Source organism: Ipomoea nil, unplaced genomic scaffold (genome assembly GCF_001879475.1).
Source record: "Ipomoea nil cultivar Tokyo-kokei standard unplaced genomic scaffold, Asagao_1.1 scaffold3142, whole genome shotgun sequence".
NCBI lineage: Eukaryota > Viridiplantae > Streptophyta > Magnoliopsida > Solanales > Convolvulaceae > Ipomoea > Ipomoea nil.
The window spans coordinates 1,891,191-1,897,696 of NW_017619570.1; positions in this window are offsets into that span (position 1 = coordinate 1,891,191).

Below are 6,506 nucleotides of genomic sequence, written 5' to 3' on the forward strand. Positions count from 1 at the left end.
CCTCTGCTTACTTAAATTCCTTTTTAATTATTCTTTAACGGAATTAATTAAATAAGTAATATGAATTCAAAAGGGCGTAACATGGGGTGTTATAACCCCATCCATGAAAATCACCAAATCCACAAAGGTAAAAGCTTTCCTTGCAACTTTTCTTCACACTTTTTGAGCTTCAAAGGGAAAAATCTTGAAAGAATCATCACCAAAGAGGTAAGAGCTTCAATCTTCAATCCTCCATTAACATGTTCATGAAGCTTTTTCTCTCTAGAAATTTGTTTGCTAGTCTACATTGTTCAACACTTCTTGATGCTTGAAACTTGAATCTATTGACTAGTTTTGCATGGTAGAACACTTGATTATTGGAAATTTGTGAATAATTGCTCTGATTTGTGAGAATGCAATACTTGGATGAATCCTACTTCTTGAATTGAGAATTTTTCAAATTGGGTTTGATGACAAGTCGTTGCATGTATCAAATTGATGTTGGAATTTAATTGATTCATGTTGTTTATGATGGAATTTACACATATGCTACACTAGTTATTCAATTTTGACACACACACACACACATTCTTGAACACCATTGATGCATTCGGGAAGAAAGAGTTGACTTATTGACTATAATGCCCCCCGATTTCTAAACACAACTTAAGGCATTTGCTGGGCAAAGATAGGTAAATAAAGTCCAACTGATATGAATAAAGTGCGGAAGCTAAATCAATTTCCACGGGGATGCTATGCCACATTTAGGTTAACTCAACCCAAATGCAAAGGCTAGCCTAATCCTCAAACATGATAGTCATAATAAAACAGGAAAACTAGTCATAATATGTCAAAACAGCATAAGTTTATCATAAGGCTCACAGGCCATCCAACTAAGGCTAAAATAAAAAGGATCTAGCTATAGGATAGAAGCTAGACTCCAACTACCGTGCTCTCATAAGTTGAACTACACCATACCTGAAATCATTTTAAAAAGGATTAGCGAGAAATGCTAAGTAACACCACTCCAATGTATAAAGATACATAGATATACATTTCATACTCAAAATTGTTTTGAGACTTGGGAATACATAAGTATACATCACTAATCAACTCTAATTCAGTAAATGATAGAGAATGAAATCAATTCAATACCACACGAGAGATATACTCAATGACACGAAAATATACAACAAGGATATCAACAATGAGACCGAATCAAGAGATATCAACAAAGAGTTATGAACAGTAAGAAGGATATATCAATTACATAAATCAAGTATAGTCCAGTTCTCAACATAGTCACACAATCAATATCAATACCAAGTTCCAAGTCCTCACATGGACAATCAACAATCAAATACCGCGGAGTCAACCTCAGTGACTCGAGTATAGTGGATCAGTGTGGAGGGCTCCCAGTCAGCAATCAAATACGCCGTGTCATAGACCCGATTATGGATTTCGCGGGGTCATAGACCCGATTAGAGATTTCCGTGGAGTCAAAGACTCGAATAGTGGAGACAGCCCTAAATCCTTAAGTGTATACACCCCTATTGGGATCTCCAAGCCCCAATAAGTAGAAATAGGTCCGACAACCCAGGATACGTTTCTACCAGGTTGCCCGCAATACAACATCTCAAATCCATCAAATAAGATCCCCACACTGTCCACTGTGACAACATAATCATCTCAACAAGGGTTCAATTAAACAAAGGTATCTCAAGAAACAAAGACAACGAAATGGATTCCGCAAGAAAGATATTCATAGTGAATAAGCACAATCAAGGAATTCTCAAAGACAAGATACAACAAGGTTACAAGCTCACGACGATAACTCAATATCAACGGGTTTCAAGAAAGGTAAATAGTCCAAAAGCAATAGTTCGATATCAAAGAATTCCAACGAAAGTTGACAACGAATAGATAAACTCAAGTCAACTATTCAACCAAGAATGAAGCGAAGGATTCCAAAGGAAATCATACTTGCATCAAGAAAGCAACATTACTAGTACACGAGCCAATAGAATATTCCCAAGGGTTCATACGAACAACATAGAATTCAACAATAATCCAACGAACATAAAGATTGGATCTTTACCACGAATAGAGACTCAAATCCAAGTCAATAGGCTCATAATACACCGCTCTAGACTTACGTAACATCAACAAATACTCAAAAGTACGCGGGAGGCAACAAAACAATTCAAGAAGCCAAACAACACCGTACCAGAGGGTGGATTCGGCGGGGTCAGAGGGACCTGCCAAACACCCCGTGGGAACACACGGGTGGGTTCGGTAGGGCCTCCAACACCCGTCGAAAACCCCCTTCTAGCCTTCTGGGTGGGTTCGACGGGTGCGCCGATGCCCGCCGGAAACCCCCGCAAGGTCAAATACCTGAAGAACAACAGTAAGTTCGGGAAATTTTCCAGAATCTGCAATTCAATTCCAAACTCCACAAAACTCATGCCAACAATAAATGTAACTTGAAATAGAAGAAATGTCACAACAACACAAGTATACACCTATCATACAAGCTCTAAATCAAGCATACACACATGATTATGCTCACATTCATCAAGAATATCAAGAATACACAATATAGAGTTTAAAATAGTTTTCATGGACATAGGGTTACCTTTCTAGCTAATAAGTACTATTTATGCTACTAAGTACTAACTCAGCCAATAACAAGCACCGCACTACCTACTTTTAATCATTCACACTACGGTACACACTAGGCAAAAACCAAAGCTGATAACTAAAGCTAAACTTTAACCTATATTACCTGGAGTAAACAAGGCTGGGTAACGTTTCCTCATATTGTGCTCCATCTCCCAGGTTGCCTCTTCAATTTTGTGCTTGGACCAAAGCACTTTTACTAACTTTACTACTTTCCGACGAGTCTCTCTCGTTTTGGTGTCCAAAATCCTCACGGGCCTCTCCTCATAGGATAGGGTCTCGTCCAACGACACAACCTCGAGGAACAGTGGTTTGCTAAGGTTAGCTCCCTTAATTTAAGCAGAAATCAATTCTTAAGACTGGTACTCACTTTAGGTTGGAGAACATGGGATGCATCGTGCACATATTTCTTCAACTGAGAAATATGGAATACATCATGCACGCGATCCAACTCGGTTGGCATGCCCAAGCGATAAGCCACTTTTCCAATTCACTCTAGAATCTCGTGCGGGCCTATAAACCTTGGGTTTATCTTTCCTTTCTTCTAAATCTCATTACCCCTCTTGTGGGTGAGATTTTTAGCAGCATCTTCTCTCCTTTTAGAAATTCAGTCGGTTTCCTCCCCAAATCAGCGTAGGACTTTTGACAGTCCTGGGCGGTCTTCATTCTTTCTTGGATCATCTTGTCGTATAAGACTTCATATGGCGCCATTCGAATACTCGCGTGATAGTTATTGCTGTAAGAGAACTCAACCAGGTCCAGATGCTATTCCCATGACCCCTGGAAGTCCAAAACGCAAGCCCTCAACATATCCTATAGTGTCTGAATTGTCCTCTCCGTCTGCCCATCTATTGTCGAGTCGAATGCAATACTTAGTTTCAACTTCGTCCCCTTAGCCTCCTGTAACGCTCTCCAAAACCAAGACAAGAACCTTGAATCCCGATCGGATACGATGTCACGTGGTACCCCATGATACTTGACTACCTGACTGACATAAGCTCTAACGAGCTGGTTCATCGACCATGTCTCCTTCATTGCAATGAACCTTGCTGTTTTAGTCAAACGGTCCACTATCACCCAAATTTTATCTTTCCCAGTCCGGGTTAAAGGTAAACCTCCCACGAAGTCCATTGAAATTGAATCCCATTTCTCTTGTGGTATTTCTAACGGTTGAACTAGTTCTTTGGGCTTGCACCTTTCAGCTTTAACCTTTTGACAGTTTAGACACTTGCTTACAAAATCTGCCACCACTCTTTTCATATTCGGCCACCAGAACTGCCTCTTCACATCCTTATATAGCTTGTCACCTCCGGGGTGTACCGAGTATGGGGTATTGTGCCCTTCTTCTAAGATTTATCTCTTTACTTGCTCACCTGTCTTAGGTACACACCACCGGCCCTGTGTTGACACTGCCAAACACACAGGCTAAAACAACTAACTAAAAACAACCAAAGTTTTAGGCTAAAAAAATATTTATTAAAAGGATTCCCAAGGTAGGTACTAATACAAAAACAACTAAAAAACTAACTAACTAACTAATCTAATAAATTATATCTCTAGGTGATCTGCTTGCTCTCATGCCCAGTGCTAATGTAAGACATTGACCGGACTTCGCTCTTAGGTTGTGGTTCTTGAAAGCGTGGTCAAAAGATTGAAGTTGTGTGTGATTGGGATTGTTATGAATAGATGGTAAAACGGGGAGTTAGAACCACCCTGAGTGTCGCTCTCTCGACAAATGACAACTTGGAAGTTGGGCTTAAGAAAAGGTAAGGTAGGCTAGACACTTGAAAACTCAATTCGGGAAAGTGGATTGGCGTCGTTGGTTTGAAAGGGAATTGATAAAGAACTTAAAACTTAGAAAGGTTGATCAGGGAATAGGAATTTACTCAGAGAGGGAAAGGCGGGTAGGATTGGGTTTCGATTGTGTTGTGTGATTGGTCAATTCCGTAAGGGGAGGTGTAACACCCCAGATTTTCAAGACATTTAAAACTTATAATAAAGGTAGAATCTTATTAAATCCCAAGATATAAATACAAGCGTTCGGGGTGCTATGCCACACCTGGGCTAGAGAACCCAAGTGCACATGCTAACTAACTAATATCCTCAAAGCGTAAATACGTAAACGTGGCACGCAAGCCAAAAGGGAAACTATCTACTTCTAAGTTCTAGCGCACTCCAGTGACTTAATCTTCTGTGCCTGAAAGCCAAATATATCTGTTCAGCGAGAGATGCTGGTAACCCACTCCAACGCGTTGAAATACAATACATATAGAGATATATATAGATATACGAAAACCATTTTTAGCATGAAGATATATCTTACGAACTCTAGCTTTAAAACCGGGAATGACTCGACAGATAAGGCCAGACACAAGCAACAGTTATAACGAGCATATGCAGTTCACAACAGATAAGGCAGATAGGGCAAAGCATAAACAATGATCATAACCCAACATGAACAATCCCCAATATAAATCCCATAGTCACATCCCCCAAGACACTCGTAATCACAACTCGTCCATGTCACAACACATAAAACACTTTGTTGGCGCCACAGGACCAATCGCATGCCCATACATGAGGGTCAGCGCATATAGCTCTGACACGGCCCCGCAGCACCCTGCCCCGTATCGCAACATGGAGGGGTCGATCGCAACCGACCGATGAACCGCAGCTCATCATAGTGTTTGATCGCAACCAAACAGTGGACCGCAGCCCAAGAGGATGTCATCTAACCGCAGCCAGGAAAAAGGACGAACCGCAGCTCGTATAGAAACGTTTGATCGCAACCAAACGGTGGACCGCAGACCAAGAGTATCAATCTGACCGCAGCCAGCTTCTGAACCGCAGCTCAGGATAACCAATCCGATCGCAACCGAATTGGGGTAACACACACATAACACATAGCAAGCACATGCAACCCACATTACACATTAGGAAGGGGGAGAAAACGTATAACAAAACCTATGCGTGATCCATCACTTACTAAGAATAGTCCTAAGGGGTTCATATTTCTTCCACCTAGGTCAACGGGATACCAATTCAACTAGCATGCAATATAACAGACTCATAAACCTACGAACGGTACCCGAAACATCAAACTAGACATAGGCACGATAAACGGAGTCCGTTGGGACACCACGGGGAACGGGGAACGTCAAACGGGGAAGCCGGGGTCCCGGGTGGGACGAATTTCTAGCGGGTAGCCGGTGGGTGGGGGGGCCACCCGCCGGTTTTACTGTTCCGGGCAGCGGGTCGCCGGCGGGCAGCTGCCCGCCCGCCGGCCACCCGCTGCCGGGCGGTGTTTCTCGGCACCGGGTAGGTGGCGGGTCCCCTACCCCCCACTGACTCTTTTCACACACTTTACGCCCCGGGAACCGTTGTGGAACCCGAAACCATGCTTAGACACTTTACAACGCAATTAACGACAACACGTAGACAATTAACGAATCGAATACAAGAAACGAACGGCACATAACCTATCATGCTTTTCTAAATATAATCAACACCCAAACATGCGATTTCCCCACCCGATAATCCAAGAATAAGATCATACGATACAACCTAGGGTTCTAATCACTTTTATATCAACAAGAATACGGTTCGTCTTCTAATTACAAGATTCGGTAAGAATAACACATAAACATCAAGAGCATTACACAATTATCAAGAACGACACATAGTCATCAAGAACTCTATATAATCATCAAGAATTCCTTAATCATCAAGAATCTCCCAATATCAAGATCATCAAGATCCCTCATGGAACCATCACATCAAACATCAATAATAATCATCATATCTCGCCAATACGCAATAATATGGGGGAAACCCTAAGGGGGAATCAT